Source organism: Ammospiza nelsoni, chromosome 1 (assembly GCF_027579445.1).
Source record: "Ammospiza nelsoni isolate bAmmNel1 chromosome 1, bAmmNel1.pri, whole genome shotgun sequence".
NCBI lineage: Eukaryota > Metazoa > Chordata > Aves > Passeriformes > Passerellidae > Ammospiza > Ammospiza nelsoni.
In genome coordinates, this window is record NC_080633.1 from 98,637,584 (window position 1) to 98,663,537 (window position 25,954).

Here is a 25,954-nt window from a genome sequence, read left to right on the forward strand (position 1 = left end):
GCGTCCATACACTACAAACCTTCAAAGGGACATCCACAGAGTCCATCCATATTATCAAGGCATTTTCTATTTGCAGCAGTCTGCACATAAAGTAGAGCTCTTTCTGCACATAAAGGAGTTTCCATCTCTTTCGGCTTCAAAGACTAGGCTCAGTCCAGAAGTGAGATACATAACTGTGAAAAGCTCTGAAACTGGGAAGGAAGTATTGATGTTGTGATCCCTTAAGTAGAGAGAAAAGAAAAAAAAAAGGGGAGAAAAAAGAAGAGGCACTTAGAGGACATTTAAAAGTTTGGCTCCTGTCTTCTCCTCAAGACACTCAAAGCCATATCTATTTTTCTCAGAAAATTTTTGAGGAGCTGTGGTATAAATTGCTTTTGGTGAAACACTTCTGTAATGTTAACTCCCTTTAAGATTCACAGGAGTAAATAGATAGCAGTCTTTTTTCGCCCTCTGGATAGTTCTGTATGGAAATATACTTGGATTCTTGACTATGCCTATGATCTATTCCAGTTTTATTTTGTTTTGTTTTTCTTGTATGATTTAAATTAATTTGCCAGGATTTATTTAGAATAATGTATGATAATATGTGATTAAATCCAGATTCCTTGCAGAAGCATACTCCAGCTTCTAATTAAATGCAGAAAAATTGAAATAAAAATTTAATTAAAGCTTATGATGGAATTAATAAAGAGAAGTTCTGGCACTGTTAGAGACTAATGAGTATTTAACTAAAATTTTAAAGTAAAAGTGAAACAATGGAGTCATTAAAAAGGTAGAGTGGATGGTGATGACGAAAAGTAGGGAGGACAAAGGAGACGGTTAAATGTGGGCAAATATTGGCAGAATGACTATGGGCACCAAATTCTTTGCAGCTCTGCACCAGGAAATTTTGTGATTAAGCAGTAATCAATTAATTAGGGGTTTATAATCCATGCAATTAATTGTATAAACACACAATTAATTAAGTGGGAAAATCATGTAGGTACAGAGTCAATTAGGTTGTAAAACTCATTATAAGTAAAATACACAGGTAATGGAGGGAAATTAAACAGGCAAAGTTAAAGGATTAAAAATTAGCTGAGCAAATGGAATCAATAAATGGACAATCAACGGAAGCAGTGAATCAGTTAAGCAGCATGAAATGTAATTGCATTATTAAAAGGGTCATCAATGAATCAATAAATTTATTCTCCAGAGAGTGATGTGATCAGTAAAGTATGGACAAACAGTCCAGTCATTATCAGTAGGCAGCCAACAAGGCATGAGAACAGCTAAATGGACAAGGCTTAGTGCGTGTTCTGGGTACCATCAGCAGCCCCAGGAAAGAAGATTCCAGAAACATACCTTTCCTAATGTATATGCCACTACAGTATGCCAACGTGCTCTGTGTGAGGAATTATTTTTAATGTATGAAAAAGAAGCCCTTTTAGAGGAAGAGCTGTAGGTAAAGCCCTAGTAACAGCAACAGTTCTTTGCAAACCTAAAGGCATACAACATAGAAGATTTCTTATTTTGCAATAAATATATTGCAACAGATATAGACACAAAAATTTCAGTAGTGAAATTCTAATGTGGCAGTTCTAGTCAGCAGAAAGTAATAATAAATCTCCAGGTTGTTTCAGGAATACTTGCTTTAGATTTTCAATCTTTTGTATTACTAATCCAATTTTGCTATTTCCACTACATAAGTAATCACCCAAGTATCTTTTGTGGTTGTTTGTAGAGAGAAAAATCGTTGTGATATATTTTATATAGGCTGCTAAAATTATGGTCACTTTATTTATAACTTTTATAAGTTTTTTTTAATATTAGTAACCTATTACAAGGCCGATCATGTCAACAAATAAATTGCATATTTAAATGAACTATTCTGCACTTTAGTTTTGTGTAAAATAAATACATGATTTTGAAATAAACTAAGTGAACTGTGCTTTTTATGGTAGAGATAGAACTTATAGGTTTCAAATGGACTGGAAAGGGCTGCGTAAATTCCTTCATATATCTCTTCCAGTTAATTAAATTGCCTGACTTTCAAAAGTCCTGTCATTCTCACTCTGCTCAAAACTTTTCAGTGGCACTGATTTGTGTGAAGATCTTGTAATGAACATTAATTTCATGTTCTAATTTCTATTCTTCTTAATGTGCACTTGAAACCTAATTTTGGAACTGAACTTCATTTGGAGAAGGTGAAGTACTTCCATATTACAATACACTGTGGTACACAAAATTGCAAATCTTGGAAATACCATTAACCAAGAATTAAACACTGGAGTACATGCCAAAAGTTCAAGTCTAGAAATATTGGAAAATGTTGCAATATTACTCAAAACATTACATTACCAACTTAAGGCTTGCAAATTCATCATTAAAGTGAAAGATAGCACAGCATCATTAATGCATGGAAATGTTGAGCTACATCATTCAGTCTAGCTTGCCTTGCTGTGAGGCCACAAGCTGCTGGTGCTCAGAAGAATATGTACAAGCTTCCAGGTTTTGCATAGGATCAGTACAGAGCCAATGTGCCCCTTAAGCTCCTCATTGACCGGAGGAAGACAATTCACAGCTGTCAATAAGTAAAGAAAAAGCAAACATACTGCCTCTGAAGGGCATGGGTGATATCAGAAAAACTAAGCAGGAACAGACCCAAGAGGAAAATTTGATAAATTGTCTGCTTAGAAGAGTTTCATCATAAAACACCTTTTTGTTGTGTCTAAAATAAAGGTAAAACTCGTCAGGTTTAAACATTTCCCATTTGTATATGGGGACAAATCTTGTGTGTCTCTTTTTGCTGCTCAGTATAGGGAAGATTTGGGTTCCTTGCCCTACAGCAGTCTACCATTCCTTTGTTTATCATAGTGTAATTTATATTTATTTCTTTGAATAGCAATAAGAATATCCAAAAATACAACTGAATTGAAAACTGTCCTATATATGGAAAAACACCTTTGGGTTATAAGAGTCTTTCAAAAGAGCTGATAAACTTATACTACTAACTTAGCTATAGCAATAGTTTGATACTTCATTATAAGCTGCAGGGACTGAATCTAATTTTCTGACATTTGGGTGTCCACAGCTGGTTCTAATGACAGAATTAGTGATTTGCAGAACTTCTCAGATGATTACTATTGTATCAGTTGGAGTTTGGGATATTACATTCTGAATTCTGTTCCAAAATATTATTAAGTATGACTCACAAACAGCTTGAAAATTACTTGCAATATATTTCAGTATACTTCAAACAAGGATTGAGACATCAAAAAAGAACAAAAATTAAGTAGAAAACACTTTAATCCCCCCTAGGGTTCTCATATCACTCTCCTGTGCTGGCAGAACATCTTGTGCATTACGTGCTACAGGAACAATTCCTACATTTTAAACTAACTGTAACATACTGTTCTTTTTCACATTTACTAATAACAAAGAAAAAATTATAGGGCAGAAAACAAGCAAACAATTCAGCATCACACTTTACTTGGCATATATAATTCAGGATATATATTACTTCACTTCTCAAGAAAAAGTGTTTCAAAAATAATTGGAGTTCATAACTTCATTCTGTCAGTTCCCAGCTCCTGGAATATTCCTCCAATCAGAATGAGGCTAAAAAGCACTTTGATCCATCTTGGTGCAATATTCGGTTCATGCTATATTCTGAATAATTTCCACAATATAAAAAGCCAATATAAGTGAAAACAGTTTCAGATTAACAACACCATTTGGATATGCACTTAATGACACCTGTTTAAGAGAACAAAGTAAAACAGTGTGTAGAGAGAAATGGGACATAAAAGATTTTAAAAATATAAGGTTGGTTTCTATGGGTTCACTCTCCTCCAGTAAGAATGAATACATTTAAAACTTTGTGTAGCTAGAAATTGAAAAATTTCCCCTCACAATTAAAGATACTATGCCACCAAGCAGGAATTTAATTACCAACAGGCAGACTCTCAGTTGTTATAAGCTGTAGTAACTCTCTGAGAAGATTTTATACTGATGTAGAAGCCAGAACTTTGAATAGGACACTTAGGCACTTTATACGGAGGGTTAACCTCCATATTTTTTTCTTTGAATGAAGATATTGTGATGTTTTTATGTTACACAAATGTTTGTATGTTATATTAAAAATTTACCAATTTTTATTTGCAATATAAAATATTGCAGTTTGAGCTATAAAATATAAAATATAGCTGTTTGAGCTATAAAAGATAAAGAAATGTTTTTGAATAATCTGAGACAAACCTGTGTGTAATAATAAAAAAAAATAATAATGAACTTATAGCCATAATTTTTTTTCCCTTATCTAATAGAAAGAGTACACTGCAAGGCTTAATTATTGAGCTTTGTTTTTTCCATTTGCTTTCTGGTGTCAAGGTACTTTAAAATGACTAATTATGTTGCATGAGCTGTTATACTTAGCATTAAGAGGAAACTTTGCCAGTTGTAGACACTAAGTAGGTTTGACTAATGTTTTTTTGTGTATAAATTGTTTCTTGTTTTCAGAATGGATTCTGTCAGAATATTTAGGCACTACTCCAGCACCACACATTAGCAAGTAAATGCTCAAAATACCAAGAGAGTATTATTATCCCACATTTTAAGTATATTTGGCTTGTTGCAGTATAAATATATAATTTATTTATTTAATACTGCTTTTGTTTGTACTATAAATAAATTTTCTCTAAAGTATATATTCGAGAAAGCCTTAATATCATCTTCAAAAGGGCATGAAACGAGATCCAGAGAACTAAAGGTGACATGATCAATCTGAGCCAAAAAATAATGGAATGCATCCTCCTAAAAGCTGTTTATTGGTACCCAGTGGAAGAGAAAGTGATGAGGAGCAACCAGAAGTTTGTGTCAACCTAACATCTACAATGACATGACAGCTCCTGTGCATGAAGGGAGAGTAGCAGATGTTGTTTGTCCTGACTTGATATCCCATCCTATCTTCAGAGCCAGTCAAATACAGTTTGGGAAGGGTGGCTGGTAAATGCAGTAAAAATGTGCTGAATTATTTGGCTCCAGTGCTTCTTGAAGTCAATGAGTGGTAAAAAGTCAAACCTGTGGCAAGTTATAAGCTGTGTTCCTCAGGGGTCAATGCTGTTCAGTGTCTCTAATAATGACACAGCTGGAGAGAGATAGTGCACCCTGAAGAATTTTTAAGGCTGACACCAAACTGTATGTGGATTGTGGATGTGGGAGAAAAAAGTGATTGACTTTCTGTAGGGCAGGACTGCTGCAGAGCAACCTTGACCCTGGTGAAACAGGCTGATAGAAACTACACCCTGAAGTTCAGCAAACACTGATGGAAACTTCTGCTTCTGGTTTGAAATAACCACATGTAGGCTGGGCCCTGGCTGGAGACAGGGTAACTCTACAAGGCTCAGAAAGACCTTTGCAGGGCTTGATAGTCATGGTAAAAAGCAAACTGAATGTCAGCAACATCCAGAGTGCTGTTCTTTTTTACTTTCGAGATCCCAATTACAAGAAAAGATGCTTTCAGACCACAGTGAGTCTGGCGGAGCACCACAGTGACAGCTGGGACTGGAACACATATTACACTAGGAGAGGCAGAGGCAACTTGGTTTTATTCATGAGGTTGGTTCAATCTGAGAGTGAAGCAGGGACTCAGAAAGGTGGTGAAGACAACATCTTCAGAGATAAATAAAATAATCTGAAAAGCTCCTGAGCAACTTCATCTATTTGGCTCTGATTTTCCAAGGTGTTTAAACCTTCAAGGTCCCTTCTAAATTGATTAAATCTATGATTCTATGCTGTCCAGGACTTTTTAAAATAAAATTTGGATGCTACATAGAGCAAAGATATTGAAATATTATTTTACAGAACTGACAAATGAAAGAGCAAATGGTCTGATTCTGAATAAATAGGTCCTGCTAAAAATGTAGCTGTGCTATTTTTTACATAATGACTTTATTGAGTTGCTTTTTTTTTTTTCTAAATGTTTACTTGAAAGTTAATAATCTGTGCAGCATTTTACATCATTAGGCAGGTATTATTTTCAGGTTTGAAATAGTTGCTATTGAAACCCAAAGCATAAAAAAGAGCATATGACTCATACAACCATTACTATAAGTATTCCCAAAGTTTGAGTGCAACCCTAAAAATATTTAAAGTCTTGAGTTGTAAGTTATTTGCAAAAACCATTGTGGTTTGTCAGACTATTGTGTTTTCCTTTACTTCTACCTTCCCCAAATATTATATAAGGACATTTTAATAGTTCTGAAAGGACTGTTAGCAGGATATTCTTTGATATCACCTTTGAAGTTATTCCTCCTCATATATGATTATGTTGTGATCACAGGAAAAATCAGACATAAAATAATAGTGTATATTCGGGAAGAGAAATCCTTAAGTGCACTGAGATTCAACATCTACACAAATACATAGAAGGCACAATAAGATTCAATGTAAATGATGATATTCCCCCTTCACTTATTCTACAAATAATATTCCCATGTTTTTACCCTCAAGGAGCATATGTTGATAAAAAAGTTTCTGTGCCTTTTTCCCAGCTTTGTTTTTTCTAAATTCATGCATGGTCAATCAGTTTTCTTCCACCTTGTTTGCTTACAATCCATTTCTGAAGTCTTCAAAAGGGTGTTTCAGTTTCTTCTCGCACTGTGCAGTTAGGCTGTGACCTACATCTATACCATGAAGAACTATGAGGGAGACTGCTTGCTAATGAATTTCATTTCCACCTGCTTCCTATTAATGAGGATTCATTCATGAATTCTCAGAGACTCTTACAAGTAATCACTTAATTTGAAATTGAGGCATTTACTTAATGCTTATTCAATTTCCTGTGTGGAATGAAAATTCACAATTTTCTTTTTTTTTTTTTAATCGATATTACACAATGTTATTTAACCACATCCATTTTTTCCCTCTTGAGAATAGTTTCCTAATAAGACTGAAGTGTAGTTATGGGCTTATCTCAATTATGGGAAAAATGCCTTTCACAGTGTAATTATTTCATATTTAAAGTCCAACCATTTGGATTATGTCCCAAAGTGCTCAAGGCCTATTTCTTGCTTTAAGTGTTCAACTAGACTATAGAGTGCATTAATTCTGGATCATCTTTTTATTGATTTGTGGGAGGCAACAGCAGAGCAAATCATTACATTTCATTACAGAAAATATAGGAAATTAGTCTAATTTAAATAATACTAGGATATGCAAACAACAATGCCAAACATCAACATTTATCTTACTGTGAGCCACTGTTCAAAGTCAACTTTTTCTGTTAGCAAAGAAACAACTAGGGTTGAACAACAAACTTTAAAAGCTGGAGCTCATATTTTGTGTTAGGTAATGTAACAGAGAAAAAGACTAAAGGTGAATAGAAGGAGAATATGAATGGACATTTTTACTCCATTTACTACATTTTAACACTGGCTAATATGGGATGATGTTACAGGCTACAAAGTGATGATCCACAGTATGATCAAATGCTGACCTACCTGAATTTCATATGCAATATCTTTTTATGGAAAAGAGATCAAAGCATCTATATACTGTGCCGTATGCACTGTTTTTTGCTTAAAAGTTTCTTTCATTGAGAATAGACACATAGTTACAATGATCCAGCTATACAATACCCTCTTCTGTAATCGTCCACGACTTTTGCAGACTTCAATATTTTTAGATTGAGCTATTTAAACTCTAGTTGAATGACTGGAGAAGAAAGTCACTGAAATAAAAATAGAGTTCTTGGGGTGCAAAGAAGAGAATGAGTCCCAGAGTAAAAAGAATATTACTCTATTTAAAAAAAATTGAATTATTATGAAGAAGCAAAATTTCCCAACTTCTGCTTCCTGCAAAACCAAGAAAAATTAACTAACACTTTTGAAAACATATATGAATCATAATTGGAGATGATGATTGAATAAAACATTGAGAAAACTGAAGTGTAAGAGGTTTGCATTACTCCTTCTATTGTTGTTACTGAATTGCAAGTGTCCAAAAAGAAACAGCTTATTCAAGAGAAATGCTTGAAGAACAGTCTGAAACTGCTCTTAAAGTCAGGCTTAAGGATATAATTTTCCTATTGAAAAGTGCTACATACTGAGGACTCTTCTTCTACTCATATTTACTTTCTTGAAAACTTCAGAAGGTTTCAAGAACAAGCATTAACTATTTTGTTGACACTTACTGTCAAACTCTTGTTAGGAGAGATTAGTTAGATGGAAAAACATTTATAAAACATAGTAAAGCACTGATCTTTCCATTTGCAATAGGTGCCAGAGAAGATAGGAGATCACTTGAAAACTTCAAGAACGTGGTAGTTGAGTGTGGCAGGATTGATAAGTGAATAGCTGTATGGCTGATAGGAAGAGGAACTGGAAGAACAATGAAGATATAAAAAAACTTCTCTGATCTCTCCATCTGCACTTCTGCGTGATGCCCATGTACCTATACATTTTACAACTATGGAAACTATGGAAACAAGCCCTTTATTTTACAGCATATGTGTGCCTGGGTCATATACAAATGTATAAACAGAGTTAAAATACAGTCTAAAAATTTTTTTCTCAGAATAAAATACTCTATGCTAAAGCATAACATTATCTTGACATAAATCATCTTCTAAAAGGAATCAGTAATATGAGCCACAAAAACACTGTCAGAGACTGAGAACATTTGTCTGGATAATGCATATTACAAACAGCTAAAAGCCATTAGGTTATCCTAACTGAATTCTTGTTTTCAGTCACTCAGGGAAAATATACGTTTGGAATTTATGTTTGCTTAAAGATGCAAAAAAAGGCATTCATGCTTTCCTGATAGTGAATGAAGTGCCTTTATGATCCTGTAAAGGACTCTTTCTGCAGTAGGTGACAACGCCCTCCCTAGTGAAAAATCATGTGGGCGTAAAGAGCTGGAATATCCTGGACATGTTTGGTATGGATCTGACAGAGGGCACTGCTTTGGTTGTGGTGGGGAAGTGTATCATTGTGCCTTCCCTCCTAGATATCCCACTTATCCTAGAAAGCTCTGTGCATTAACACACACACAGAACTGTCTAATTCAATAATCTGGGGCTGAAAGACTTGCACTTGCATTGAGAAAGGGGAAAAAATATGCCTGTTCAATGACAACAAAGTTCAGGAAAAATCTGATCCTCCTAGCCATTCGCCTCTGAATAATTATTCTTCCTCTTATTAACTGTCCCATGTTTTAAATTATCATCCAAGATTTTGGAAAACAAAAATTCCAGAAGTAAACCAACCTGAGTAGCAGCGTGTCTTACCAGCGTTTGCTGTATCAGCCCCTGTACTCAGAACCAATATTAGGGGAGAAAATTGGGTTGTAAGAAAATAGATATGCAAGGATTTGGAATACTCTCAGGAAAGACACTGAGTCTTTCAAATACAGTAATCTTTCTGCATTATAATGAAAATTATTCTGTTTCTTTCATCTTTTATTCACTTTCATCTGTCATCTTCTTCCTACCAGGAAAGAAGAAGGAAATGTTTATTAAATGTATTTATATGTATGTGATATATATTTTTTTCCCCTTATTAAGTCTGATATAGATTCAGAAAAAGTTGTCTAGTATTGTGAATTCCTGTGGGAAAAATACAAAAAGGAAACTTTCATAATATCTCACCTAACATCTTTTCAATTTGTTCAAGTTCAAATGAATGGTGTTTGGAAACTTTAATGGATATAAAATTCCCATTTTGTTAACTATTTGTTAATTGTTAGTTTCTTTCTCTTTGATAAACAGGTATGTGAATGTACAAAAATATTCAAAACAACTAATAACCCTCAACCACTCTTTTTCTTGGCAACTATTAGATTCTGTGCCTAAAATTGTCATTCTGCTTTCTTTTAGTCCCCATACACTAATAACAACTAATTTTGACACTTAACATATTTAAAATGTTATTTCTATCTTGAAGAGTTTAGGAATACTACAGTCATGTTTACCTGAATTAATTGCTTGACTAGGACTGTGTCTTTCATCAGTTAGGTGGTCTAGATAAAATTACAGATGCATTTCCTATGAAGAAAGATCAGTTCTTAGTTATATCTAAGCTTTCAGTATATCCAGCTATGTAGAAGTGTTTTAAAATAATAACAATACTTTCGAACCAATATTGCAACAATTTCTTTTTTCTGTCTGTAATTTTTAATTTACTATTAGATGGCCAAACATTTTTTTAAATTGTATCAGTTGAATGTATGGCAATACAATCCAAAGGATTAAGATTCTGATATGAATATCTAGTGAGAACAGTCTAAGTTGCGTAAATAAGGCTGTGGTATCATAAGCAAAATGATTGCCAGAGGTTAGAGAAATGAGACTCAGAAACCATTCAAATAAAAATTTTATTTGCGTCACAGTGGTTGAAAGACAGTAAGAGAATGAACTAGTTAATAAAAGTGCATTAAAGTCCATGATTTTTTCATATTTTGCATGAGCATCCAGACCTGCATTTGAGTAAAAGTTTGCTTTTGATTATGACACAATCCATACTTAAAGAATGAATTCAGAAAATAAAAAAAGGAAGAAGAATGGGTCTGATAAAGCTATTAGAAAGAAAGCAAAACTTACTTTCAGTTTTACATAAGCTGAATATATTTATATAAATATGACATTTGAATATGGTTGCTAATGAGCTATGAGAAAAAAATGTCAAATGACTCTCTTTTAGAGCAATGATTTATATCAAACATTAATAAATAACAAATTAATGCTGCCTTTATTTTTACAGCACATGCATTTTTTATATATTTTATTTAATCATTGTACATGGAAAGACAGAAGGTTGTAGACAGGAAACCTCTCTTTCTGTTTTCTATATTTTCTCTGAGCATTTCTTTGTTTTTTACTCAGTGAAGAAAATAATTGTGCACAAGATGCCACTAATTACTACAAAGTTTGCAGCGCAGTCTAACTAGAGTGCACTGAGGATGGTTTTGCAGACTGGTAGTTGGTGTGTTTGATGGTTAGATGGACTTACAAGTAAGACATAAGCAGCCACACAGAAGTTAATTCTTTTTCATGTCACTGTGGTTGGAAACCTTTGACCTAGGAGGAAGAAATGAGTATTTCCCATTGTTACATTTTTTTCAACACAATGACTTATCGGGCGGTGGGGGAGGGGGAAAGTGTGGCACAAAATTCTGAAAAAAAAAAAAATATCAAGGGACTTTGAACTAATAGAGACCTAGAGAAAGGGAAAGAGCCTGATTTTTGGCCCTACACAATTAATTTGATTTTGTACTACGATTTTAGGGGTTTTTTTCTATAGTGAAAAAAAAAACTTTTTTTCCATTGATCATTACTGTCTTCCTGCCATTTCTGACCCTGAAAATTTTGACGAACATTTTTAGGTTCTGCATATTTTCTTTTACATTCTAAATGAAATTGTGTGGCAAACCACAGTCTACCAGTTACAGGGCACTACACTGCCATACTGTTATTTAGTTTTATTCTACAGCAGATATTGTACTACAATTCTGACATTTTCTGTATGAAGTTCCTGTTTTCTCATTGTGGCTTTTTTTTTTTATTATTTTTCTAAGATTTATGGCAAAAAACAATAAAGATATGAGATGAAATAAGTGAAGGTCTGGGATCGAGATTCAAATCCAAATTCATGACTAAGCCCAAACTCCCTAATTACTGCAGTGTCTATATGCTGCTTCTCAGTTCTCTTGCATGGAATGAATAAAAGGGTTCTCCAATGCAGAAAACCTAATTTGGCTTCATGTTTGAATTCTACTTGTTCAGCAGCATTGAAACAGCATGCCTGAGACTCTTGTATTTGTAGAATAAAGCTACTATTGAGGAACAGGAAGACCAACAAAAAAATTTGGCAAAACCCAAAATTCAAAAAGCAGCAGTCAAGTTTTGACCTAAATTGAATGTCTTGGAGTAAAGTAATAAATCAAATACCACATTGTTCTTTGAAAGCTGATTAAATCCTTGCTGTTCATGCACACAAATACAAAGGGAAAGAGAATTCTAAGGTTTTTGCAAGAGATGCAAAGATGCTTCAGGCTTCAAAAATAGCAATCTGCTCTAAGTATCCTTCCTTCCTTCCTTCCTTCCTTCCTTCCTTCCTTCCTTCCTTCCTTCCTTCCTTCCTTCCTTCCTTCCTTCCTTCCTTCCTTCCTTCCTTCCTTCCTTCCTTCCTTCCTTCCTTCCTTCCTTCCTTCCGACACTTCCTTCCTTCCTTCCGACACTTCCTTCCTTCCGACACTTCCTTCCTTCCTTCCTTCCGACACTTCCTTCCTTCCTTCCTTCCGACACTTCCTTCCTTCCGACACTTCCTTCCTTCCTTCCTTCCGACACTTCCTTCCGACACTTCCTTCCTTCCGACACTTCCTTCCTTCCTTCCTTCCTTCCTTCCTTCCTTCCTTCCTTCCTTCCTTCCTTCCTTCCTTCCTTCCTTCCTTCCTTCCTTCCTTCCTTCCTTCCTTCCGACACTTCCTTCCGACACTTCCTTCCGACACTTCCTTCCGACACTTCCTTCCGACACTTCCTTCCTTCCGACACTTCCTTCCTTCCTTCCTTCCTTCCTTCCTTCCTTCCTTCCTTCCTTCCTTCCTTCCTTCCTTCCTTCCTTCCTTCCTTCCTTCCTTCCTTCCTTCCTTCCTTCCTTCCTTCCTTCCTTCCTTCCTTCCTTCCTTCCAACACTTCCTTCCTTCCGACACTTCCTTCCGACACTTCCTTCCGACACTTCCTTCCGACACTTCCTTCCTTCCTTCCTTCCGCCACTTCCTTCCGCCACTTCCTTCCGCCACTTCCTTCCGCCACTTCCTTCCTTCTGCCACTTCCTTCCTTCCTTCCTTCCTTCCTTCCTTCCTTCCTTCCTTCCGACACTTCCTTCCGACACTTCCTTCCGACACTTCCTTCCGACACTTCCTTCCGACACTTCCTTCCGCCACTTCCTTCCGCCACTTCCTTCCGCCACTTCCTTCCGCCACTTCCTTCCGCCACTTCCTTCCTTCCTTCCGCCACTTCCTTCCTTCCTTCCGCCACTTCCTTCCTTCCGCCACTTCCTTCCTTCCGCCACTTCCTTCCGACACTTCCTTCCTTCCTTCCGACACTTCCTTCCGACACTTCCTTCCGACACTTCCTTCCTTCCAATATAACCACTTTTATTTTCATAGTAATTTATTCCCACTGACTTCTCTCTTCTATTAAATTCAGCAACAATCTAAAGAAATGAGAAATCTCTTTAGCAGTGCCAGCAAACCAGTAAACAGGAAATTCAGAAACTCATCTCCATAAGAGAGCTCATAAATTAAAACAACATAGTCTCATAATAGTTCAATCAACTCCTTTCATCAGCATGTCATGGATTTAGGACAAATTGTACTGTGCTACTTCTCAGAGAACAGCCAGGAAGTTTACCTGTCTTTTAACAATGCACTTATGGTAATTTCTGGGTGTCCTCCCATAGACAACTTTTTCCTTCATTTTTTTATGTGTAAGATGCAAAGAAAAAAAGATCTGTGAAAGACACAAAGGAAAGTGTGATGAATGTCTCCCTAAACTCAATTTTGAAAGCTCTGGCTTTTTAAAATCACATTAAGAACCTTGTTTGAAAAGTCTTCTGTTTAATTATTCAATCATATTCCTAGACCAAATAGGATTTTGCTACACTCAAGGAAGACTGATAGTGCTGGAGAATTGCTTTGATTCCTTTTCTCAATCAACTTTACCAATGTTCGCTTATTAGTCTGAAACCTGGTCATAGCATTGTTATTTTCTTCTGGCTTTTTCTTTACCTTTTTTGTTTCTTTATTCTTTACATTGAACACGTGATCACATAGTATTCTAACAATTATCAGTTGCTATTGGGCTATTTTGATCTCCTTCCAATTCAACATTTTATAAGGATGTCTAATATAAAGTTTCGGCTTTTGAACACATTCACATTTTGTATCATTGAAGAGAAGAATATTTAAAATAAATGAAGTAATTTTCTCATGAGTAAAAGCTTATTGAGAAAGTCTCAGTTTTTAAAGCATTTTACTTTTAATGTTGCTTTTTTTGAAGTAACACACTCTTCTATCAGTGCCAGTCTATCACATAGTTTTATTTTAAATTACAAAAATCTACATCTCTCATGAAGTTTATAATTCATGATAAAAATACATCATAATAATGGTAACAAATATTTATCAAATTGGTTATGGTAGTTAATTATCAACTTCCCACTTTGCAGAGAGTTGGTAATTTATTATTTCTTTGTAGGATTTTTCCCCATAATTTTCAGTCTAGTTTTTCCATCATTTGTTACACTGGCTTCAAGCTTCCATTTATTTCAACATTATTTTCTTTTATTTTTAAATGACGAAAGTGTTGTTATTCTTTATTTTCTTTATGAAAACTTTCTGAAGAACTACAGAACTACAGTATATACCATGCAAGATCAATTTTTTTTAAAGGAATTGATGAATGAGTTCATCAATTCTGCATTTGAAATCAGAGGAAGATGAAGTCAGAAGAAACTCTAACAGGATTAGATAGCTTTAATTCTCTAGGGAGACACTAATTTCCTAATTCAGTTATTTCAAGACAATATGTCTTCAAGTGATCTATAATAGTTCCGTGTAAAAAGAGTCACAGGACTTTGATTGGGTTTTATTTTCTGTTTACCGAAAGATTAAGCGAGTCTTTGGTAAACTTGAAAGTAGCAAACTCTTAAATATTGTAAGAATCCAAATGAAATGCTTCATTGATAAGAACATAGAAATCTAAGAGTCTATCTATCTATCTGTCTATCTATCTATCTGTCTATCTATCTATCTGTCTATCTATCTATCTATCTATCTATCTATCTATCTATCTATCTTCCTAAAACTTTAATATAACTGAATGGCTGAGGAAAACATTTTCTCTTCTCTTCTCTCACCTCCCCACAAGTTTTTCAAATTATTTTTTATCTTTATTAATTGTACAGACGGTCAAATTGATGCACGGAATTATGGGTAGGGGCAAGGAAGGATTTTATTGAACTATGCATTAATTGTCGGTTCTCAGACCCAAAGAGAAGCAAATGAACCTTAAATTTTGGTTTTAGTTTTTGAAAATTAATTTCTGTAATACCAAAACCAAAAAGTAACTGTGTTCTGTCACATTGTCCCTTTTTGCAGTTAATATGGAGTATTAATTTTTTCACTTGTATTTTGCAAAATGTCCTCTTAGTTGAGGAGACCATAAATCCATTGCCATTTTTTTTTCAAAATTCAAAATATTTCTTAAGTATTGAAACAAGGAACAGAAAAAAACATCATCTTCACAATAACTGTGTGAAGAATTTCAAGCATTCTGCCCATACAAAAGAAAGAATTATTAGCTTCTGTATTGCAATATCAAGTATGTTTGTCCTGTGTTCTTCCTGTAGGTTTCTTCCTTGAGCTTCCATAAAGGATTTCTAATTTTCACTTTATTTCCATCAGCTTTAATTATTTTGCATTTTCCATTTATATAGCTACTAAGGTGACTACAGTTCTAGGAATTCTTTAGGTTCTTGGGTAGATTTTCCTTGAAGAAAGGCACAGCAAAATAAAAATGAAGAAACTAGAAAAGTTACAAGGCAAAAATCTCTTTGCACCACAGAAACATGTGTTCTGAGAAATCTAATAATTGATTTTTCAAATGGCATTTATATTTTTTATAGATTTTATTTATTTATACTGAGAAAATATGAGTGATGAAATTTATTAGTGTTTTATATTCATAAACTCCTATAGATTCCAAACTGATTTCCTTTTAATTTGATTGTTTTCTGCTTTACCAAGGTCAGCATTGCTTTGTTGAAGACATTTTCTATTAGAGAGGGACTGGCTTTAAACAAATTTTGTATCTATATCTGTCATGTTAAAATAAACTTTTCATGATGTATTTCCATATTTTTATATGAATTAAGCCATCAGGCATGTGTTAAATACTCTGTTCTTCTTCCAACCTTGAACATTCTGCCTAACAGTTTCTGAAGGCAGTATTCTCCCAAGCCTGCATGAATGCAAATTTGATAGACCAACAGGTTTGGATTTTTTGTATTTTACCTGGCCCTGGCTAGGTTTTTTTTTGTAGGGTTCATGCCGAGGAAAAGAATGTGGTCATCTCAGAAGAGTAGTCCAAATCAAGGGATGTTCCTCCGCCTTCATTCCTGGACAGTTTTCCTTTGATAGTTCCATACTACCTTTCTAATAGGATGGGGTTTTTTATACCTAAAACGCTCTTTTATAAAAAAAAAAATGTGTCCTGAGAATGAAAAGACTGTAATTACTGTGCTTGTTTAACTGATTGTCTTTTCCTACTGGAAACCTGTGAGCTGCTACTTGCAATCATTAGGCCACAGTAGTAGGTTTTGCTCTCATTCCTAGAGGATCACCACTTTATCCCAACTTAGAAGTGAATCTTGGGAATCTATACTTGTATTTTTCCTTTTTTTTTATAGTTATGGAAAGGATGAGGATACCAAGTTAATAAGCCCTCAAGTTAATTTTGGCTTTTATGCTAAAATTTAAATCTGATATGACTTTCAAATAAACAATAATGGCTGAAATTTTGCCTTTGTTGTTAGTTGTTTCCAGCCTAATTTTGCTGATACACGAAGTATTTTTTTGTTGTTTTTACACTGATGAATTATTTCAGACCTTTAATTTCACAAATATTTTGGTGTAGGTATAAATTCCCACTTGTTTTTTTAATGGAAAAGGAAGGTCTTTCTTTATTGTATTCTACCTACTGTTAATGGTTCTGTTCATCAGCATTACCATTAATCAATCCTCCCCCTAGTAACAGAGACAATGATGGCATTCTCTAAAGCCAATATTTTTATTGAAATGGAGAACGAGAAAAAATTCAGATTTTATTTATGACACTACTTACTTTGGTGGTCAATATCATTAACGATGTCTGAATGCCAAAGCAAATCAAGCAGAATAGTTTTGGCCTTCTTTGTTCTATTGATGCAGACTGATGTAGCCTATTCACACTATGCCTATGAATTTCTCAGTAGATTCTTTGTAAGGAAGCTCTATCAAAAACATTTCTTATAGTAACATCTCATAGTATCTCATCCTCATCTTCTAGGAAAAAACTTTACCAGCTGAGACACTTTCATTGTTAGGTAAAGGGTGTCTGGAGCCCTGGAAAATATAGATGAAACTTTTTTGATACTATAGGAAGCTAAATGGTCCTTGGACTTTTTCTCTGTAGGAGAATAAGTCAAATTTGACAATAAATAACTCTAATGTACTTTACATTTAAATGTAAAAGTGTCCCTGTTGTCTGTTATAGTTTAAATAGTATGGAAATGTCCCAGTATGCATATTGAGGAAATCTGCCATGAAGTGTCTTCTGTAACGAATGAAAGTTTTTATGTTAAAGGCCAGTGTAGTATATTATTATGTATTTCTTTGACTACTGATCCTGCTGTGAATTTAAGAGTGAAAATTTTTTCTTGGCCTGGCTGAGCCCGACGTAAACTTCAGTCATATTTCTACCTACTAGTACAGACACAAAAGTTATGACAAAAAGTTTACAATTTGTGAAGTGATTTTTGATTGAGACCAAATAGAAATAGGATTTAAAAATAGAAACATCTACTTCTTGTGTACTCCATTTCAAGCATTAAACACTCTATTACAAAATGACAATAATTGACACATGACATGAAGTAAAATGAATAAAAGAAATAAAAAATTTCTGACTTTTTCTTTATGTCATTTTTTTAATGTATCTCTTTATAGTTTATGTTGTTATTTCTGGTTGTTTATTTTATGCAAGATGCTTCAGTTGTTTTTTCTCAATCCTTAGTTTTGTTTATGATTTGTATGCCACTTTGAATCTTTCACAATATAAACATTTAAACTCAGTGAAATGCAAGTCAGCTGAGACTTTAAAGCTCAAAATATTTTTGGATTCCTTCAAAATAATTGTTATACATTGATTTGATTGGATATTTTGAAATACCTTCATTAACTTCAGCAAAAGAGAATCACAGAACCAATTAAGTTGGAAAAAGACCTCAGAGACCATTGAGTTCAGCCATGAGCCATGGTATTAAGTGTCACATCCAGTCTTTCCTTAAGCACCCTCAAGGGTGGTGACTCCACTGTGCCCCTGGGCTGCAGAAAAGTTCCACAAGGAATAGTGTAGGATAAATGTTAAATAACAGGAAGCAGTGTATCATACTTACGCTGTATGCACTAGTTTATCTCAAACCAAACATAATTATGGTGAAAATTTGGTTGCTGATAACTCCTCATAGCTATATCAGTTATCAGTGGGTGAATCAGTTCCTTCCCTAAAAGGCACTTTTACCTGTATTTTTACTTTTTTTTCTCTGACCATAGACCTGGGATGAATGACACGAACACCTGATACCAAGCTGACAGGACAGAATCCAATGTTATGTATAAATATTTGCTACATAAAGACATGCATTGCTTAATGTATAGCTTAATGTACTGAACAATGTACCGTATACAATGACTACACAAAGGACTAAATATCTTCAGGTTTATTCCTTCTCTTCAACCCTTGGTCAAATCTTTGTCCTGCACTTGCCTTTCAGCTATGTTTCTAGTTCCTCAGTGTTTTGTCATAACTTTTTCCTTTGGCAGCTAGTTCCAGGCTTGTTTACTACACAAGTCTATGCCTGAAATGCTCATGTCATCTTAGGTTGCAACAAATGTAGCGGCACATTGCCCCAAGAATACATTCTCTCTGCTGATGCCACGAAAAGACAACAAACCAAACAGGAGTTGACATCCTTGCTGTGGCCATAAAATTTTTCTTTTTGACTCTGGTGGACATGCCTGTTGCATTAATTCTTTCTGTTCACATCAGATGTCTACAGACAGGCAGGCAAGTACCTGCTTTGTATGTCTCTGAGGGCAAAACGTCAGAGGCTTGGGTCTTCTACAGATCATATTTTCACTCCTTCTTCAACTCACTCAGTTTTCCTTCATGACTGCTTTCCAGTAACTAGTAAATGGGTAGAGTCAGTGACCTACCTCTAGGACAGATTCGAACTTAATTAGCTCCATTCTATCTTCCTCTGCTTAGGCCAACCCAAAACTCTCTTCATATGCAAATGGTTGCAGTTTCATAGTTCCTGTTCAATATCTAGTCAATGCATCTTTTTATGTGTAATATAAAATACCTCTTTACCTTCTGCTATGCATGTTGCACGACCTCCATAAAATCCTGGGAAGGATTTGCACTGGTTCTTTTTTTTTCAGTATTGTAACTTAACATCTATTTTTTTTTCCCCAAACAGCAACTTCTAGGCCAGTATGGCAAATAATATCATAGACACAGTTAATTTCTGAGGCTATCACATTGTCTATGGTTGCTGTAATGTGATACATGGAAATTCAGTAATTCCCATCACACCAGGCATTTAACACTCTCAAGACCAGTGGAGGGGGAGACCTTTGGATTCACTGACGGTGTAAGAGGAAATCTATATACCAAAGTAACAAAATTTCATATATTTTTAGTATAAGCTGGACATGTTAAAAACAAAACAAAACAAAACCAATACTAGGAAAAGATGGGAAACATAGGTCAGATAAAATGCAAAACACTTCTGCTGGGAGAGTAATTTACTAATTTTGGCTGACATGGTAAACAACTGACTCCTGCCATGGCTATAAAATACCAGAAACTATTTAACTTAAACTGAAACTACCATTTTAAGATTTTTGTTCTAATTCCTGTCATTTCTGCTGCTTGATGATAGGGAAAAGAGGGAAAGAAAAAACAAGTAAACAATTTTCTAAAAGTGTCAAAATTTTACAGCTTCAACTATCAAAACTGAACTGAAAACCACTACTGTATAGGAATTCTTCTCCTGAAAGAGGAAAATAAATAATGATTAACTAATCATCATCATCATCATCATCATTATCATCATAAGCATAATGTTTTCTGCAATGGTGATGCAATACAGCTTTGACTCAATGCTTTTGCTTGCTTTTTTGTTTTTGTTTTCTTGCTTAGTCCAGTTTACAAAAAGTATTATTTGAAACATATTATATTTAAAATTTATTTTAAATTTTTAAGTAAAGTTACTGTTTTATGATGATTAAAATACCTTAATTCAAGCTTTTAATACTCTAATATTTATGTACTTTAAAATGCTTCAAAAATAGGCAGGTACATGGCAGGTATCAACAAATTCCTAGCCAGTCCTGAATAGAATATTGCTACCCACAGATCACAGAATATTTCAGAGGTAACAAAAACAACCATAAAAAAGAAAAAATCCACTTTGAGTTGGAGATAAAATAACCTTTTCATATAAAAAGAGCATAAAATCCAGTGAACTGAACACCTTAAATGCCACTGGCACAATGCATTCAAATACTTCTTGCAGTAGTCTAAAATCTGTTTTCAAAGAGCATGGTAGTTGCATGTCTCATAAAAGCAAAATACATTTCCATAAGAGATTATCTTTGAACTGACAGAAACATCTCCCAAACCTAAAAGCATTGAATGAGCTCTAGGAAATCTTAAAGAATAAAGGAAACAATAACAACAAAAAGTTAGCATTGATCTCGTTCCAAGCTATGGTACAGTTGAGGGAAAGAATTGCAGCGCAAAATCTGCCATCAGTGCCTTAAGTTATCTGAGTGTGCCTAACTCCCAAGCAATTGCCTTTGTCTGTCTTGTAACTCCCATTTAAGCTTTCTTTTCAATAGGAAAAAGCCAGAGCAATAATAGGGAAATTGAAAAGAGAGACATGGGTGATGCTCCTCAGTGGATGCAGATATAAACTTGTCTTGCAGGAATAGCAAAGACCATTATGGAAATTACAAGGTAATCACCTATCCTTGCTAACCTGAAGCAGCAATCTTAGCCTACAGGTCTGAAACATTAAATTTAACCTTAGAACATGGCATTTGAAAATAGACACTTACTAAAATGTTAACTGTTTATTACATAAATACCTTGTTGCTTTAAGACTAATGTGACTTTGAGATTAATTTGAGATGCAATACTGGTAATCTACATACTTCACTTGAACTTTTCACTAAATATAACTTTGTTTCAAAAATTATTTAAATGCATAAGTTCTGAAATTTTATGATCTAAACCTGTGTTAATTCTTCTAGAAATCCATTAGTGATGCTTCCAAGCAAGCATACAGCATCTAGAAATAAAGATGAAAAAAAAGATCAAATCTGTGTCTTCCCATGTGCTTCTATTTACTTAGATATCTGACTCTGCACAGGATTTCAGAGGTTAAAAATGTATTATGCAAATCCATGCACTTTACATACTTGGATAAATAACAATTGCAACAGTGTGAATTCAGCTGCAAGCTCAGGAAATTACTGGCTATTTCTGAAGTATAGAAACCTGTACTAAGAAAATAATTATCCTCTGTGTTGTCTGTTTATATTGCTATTTTCCTAAGCATTTTTTTCTACTGCTGTTGGAGGCACTGAAATGGGATGGATGGGGCTCTGTCTGGCCCATTTGCTGAGTACCACAGTCCATACAAAGTTGTTGTTCTGTTCTGAACACTCTACTAACAGCATGCCATCCTTCTGTGAATGGCAACTTACCTTTGTCTTCTAAGAAGGTGAAAAACCTCAAAACACACAGAATACAGAATAAAATTCTTTAAAGATATCAAATGAACTCACAGTTGTTGTAAAAATGTTCTGTACTTTATATAGTATTCCTGATGCTTAATGATTCCTAAGGGAAGAAAACAGAATTAGTCTAGGCAAAGACATAATAATTAAATAAATATCATTAAGACCAGAAATTAGTTATAGGTACTATATGACTGATTAAATTACAGAGAGGAACAAAATGGAATTAAGCAATTTGTAGTGAAATATATATTTTTTGTGATGTTATTTGTGGAGTATATGTATGAACATATCAAGACCCACTTTCTCTCTCAGAAATGTTTCAAAATAACATGCTTTCAAGGGTAAATATTTTATTTTTCAAGAGATAATTAAAAAAAAAAAAAAAGAAGAATCTTTATTGCATCTGTGGTGTGGAGACCTCTGTTTACAGCAGCTCCAGTATGAGAAGCTCACTAAAGCTGGTGTGGAATGGATTGCTCTGAGAAAACAGGTATCCGAAATGTCAAGTGGCCACAGGGAAAAGGGAGTATAGAGGTCAGTCTTCCACTCCTCAGAAAGCTTCACCCAAACACTAGGAGAAAAGAATAAGTTGCTTTTGAAAAGAAAAATAAGAATTGGTAAAGAAATATAAAACTTTCTTTGTTCATCTTAGCCTTAATGTGGGTGAAAAAACCCAACAAAACAAATAAAGAACCTCAGAGCAAAACAGTTCACAACTTAAACTGATTTTATAAAGTTCAACTGCTTCAAGAGTTTAAATTAAAGGACATAGGCATAAAATCACTATATTAGTTAGCTTTAACAGCAACCTTGTATCATCTCTATTATCCAGTAGATTTTTTTTATGTTTCCAAAATCTTGTTTTCCTTTCAATGTTACTTAGATGTTATGAAAGGTTTAAATATCTGCAATATCCTCTTCTCATGGTAAATGCAGAGAAGACCTACACCACCTTGAAAATAACTTGATAGTTCCTGCAGGAAGATCTCTCTGCTGGTAGCTACCGGACCTTCCTGCAGGCATCAGTCCTATGTGTCACCTTCGTTGTACAAAATTTGAGGGTAATTCTGTTTAGAAACACCAAAAAAGTTTTGTGGGTTTTTTTTTTTTTTTTTTTGGTCGGGATTAGTATAATTATGTTAATTATGTTTTTTATGTTTCTAAAGCCATATGCAGCAAAACTATGTCTCTAGGCATCCTCACTGGAGATGTAGCTTGCATTGGTCAGGTGTGGGAGGTCCACATGTAGGCAGTGATGATCTTCCTGTATTATTTTATAATATCCTTTCTTATGTGTGAAAAATGCTTTGGTGAGTAAGCTCTTATAAGGTCCTGATTTTTTTTGGTGTGAAATCTGATGACAATGGTATCTCTATTTTAAGTATACATAGAGAGGGAAACAAAACTTTATATATATAGGTTTTCCATATGTGTGCTTTATTTATGGAAAGTTTTATTAAATGCATTAGGTTTATAAAATATTTTAGATTTTAATTTGACATGAAATAGGATGTTCTGGGTGATTGGTCTAAGTGTTACATATTTTATCTATTTAATAAATTTGTTCTCATAGGATTGTTTCAACTGCAATAATTAATTCTCTGGGGCATGCTTCTTTCTGAATGCACAAATTATTTAGTCAATTTTACTTCACTATTTTAGAATCATACTATTATTGCTACATATTATTCCATTTCACTTATATATTTATTTACTGAGCTAAAATAAATCCATAAAATAGCATAGACATTCCAAATTTGGAACAATCACATATTTATTTTTTCCTTTTGAATAAAGAAGTGGCTTGCTGCAATCATTTTAGGCAGCAGGGCAGCTGTTACATATTTCAGGCTCTGTCACTGTTTCCACAATTTATTTGCTTATGTCAAATTAAATTCTGTACACAAACTTCCCTGCTTCTGTTTATGAATAAAAATAAAGTGTTTGAATGATGTCAACAGTGGCTTTCTAAAAACAGGAAAATTGGCAAAAACATTGAAGAAAATAAATTGGTTTGAGTAGAAGCCCAGTTAAGCCTGAAATCTTACCTCAAAGGCAGTTGCGTGGACAGTCTGTCTCAACTCTGGAAACCCTGGTAGCTACGGAATGAGGCTGAAATCTTTTTATTGCTGAAAGCAGTGATCCTACACCACTGTGTTTCCAAACAGTATGAGACTTGTTTATGAAAAAAAATTGGTTATAGTTATGTGTTTTGCTTTGGAGTAATTTCCTGCTTAAGAACCATGTATGAAGTTTCTGAAAGTAACTGAAGGAGAACTGGTTTTATACTCATACGTTATTGTTGCTTAACATTCTCTTACAATCATGGAATGGAAATTCAGTTCCCAGATGACTGTAACTTTGGAACCAGAAAACAGGAATTTGATATCCAATGTTCTTTAGCCATAACAATAATTTTCCTCTTGAGAATAATTTCCTGTTAAGTATAAATCTTACCCATTTTTCTGGCTTGAGTAAATATTTGTGCTCATATTTTTATCCTGAAATGGAAATTTCCACAAATAATTTGTAAATCAGAGATTCATGACAGTGTCTGTGACCTTTACCAGTCATTACATCCTTAAACTCTGTTAAGCAAATGCAGTTGGAAAGTAAACTGAATTAATTTTTTTCAACAAATTCTTCCACTGCTATATTTAATGTGTCTTATTATAGCATCTTACTGTCTGTGCCTTACTGCTATGTGGCCACTCTTAATTATTTTTAAATGCAACTACTATGAAAAACATGACTATCTTTAATTTCATTTTTGTTTTGACTTTTCCAATATATATAATATATTTCAAATATGTGTATGACACTTCAAATGTATGTTCAAACATATAGTAACATGCATCACTAGTACTTTAATAGTATATTTATTTTCATTTCAAGTGCAAACACACAAGACTCAGTAGCATACTTTCTGCAGACATTTTTCTTGTAATTTCTTGGCTATGACACTGTTCAGATTTCACTGTATTGTACTCAGATATTCACTGAATCAGAAACATTTTTTTTAATGTTAGAGCTGGATAACCAAGTATTTTGGAAAACAAAAATCCTGTTATGAAAGATACTCTGTTTCCAAAAGTAGAATCATTCAATATTTCTTGAAGTTGACTGAATATATAACTCACTGTAAATTTCCAAGAAATTTAGATCAACAGTAACAGATAACTTTTAATTTAGTTTCTATACTTACTATTCAAAGAAGAAAATAGCTTTTTTGCAAATCGCAGTCTTCAAAAGAATTTGAGTCACACTTTTTAATAGGAAAGAAACTATTACTGTCATTTATTTCGATATATTTAAATGGCTGTCATTTTTAATAGCATATATGACAGGACAGACATCAAGTATTGCATTATATAAAATTATTTGTATTCTAATTTACTAGTATTATGATTTTTTTTTTTTTTTGTGAAATAGGCCTCAGGACTTTCAGAATAAGATTTTGGTTATAGTCAGGATTTCTAAGGAAAGACTGCCTGTGTTGGCTGTTACAGTGCTTTAGCTGTTCATTTTAAAAATCCTTTACTGCCTATGTCTGCTCACTGCTTTTTCATACAGTAGATGTTAGAGAATAAAAATAAAATTTTTATTTTTTATACCCATCTTTTTGCAAACACATAAAGGGATTACTTTTCTTGATTGCCTTTTAAAATACTATTATACTAATTTTCTAAAACCAAAATCTGTTTTTCTCTGTATGTAGCTGTGATTTTTCTGAAGCACTTCTTGTTTTTATTTACAAGAATTAGCTTCACCCAATTTCTTGATAGTATTATTTTATAAGAAATATAAACAATAATATATGTTTGGAGTGACTTTCCAGGACAAATGGTCTGGGATGCTGCTGGGGGAGGGACCAGACCTCTCTCATAAGCTGGAGACTTGTCACATCTTACATGCCATTTGCCCCCAGAAGAAGTGTCTGGCTTTTATACCATTTACCCCTTGGCAGTGCTATTGCAAGTGTTGTGGTTTTCTTCTAGTAACCCTAGCCACACCTTGCTTTCTTTGTGTTCTACCAGAACCCTGAGAGGGAGAATCCAGAACCGATGTAAGTGCAAATATACAAACTCTGTACGCCTATCTGTATGAGTATGTGTGTAAGTATCCAAAGGAGGGTTCACCAAGAGGAAGGATCCAGGCTCTTCTTGGTGGTGCCAGCTAATAGGGCAAGAGGAAACAGAAAGAAACAGAGGCACAGGAAATTCCACAAAATTCCACCTGAACACGAGGAAGAACTTCTTCACTGTGTGGGTGCCCAACAGGTTGCCCAGAGAGGGTGTGGAGTCTCCCTCACTGGAGAGATCCAAGAACCATCTGGATG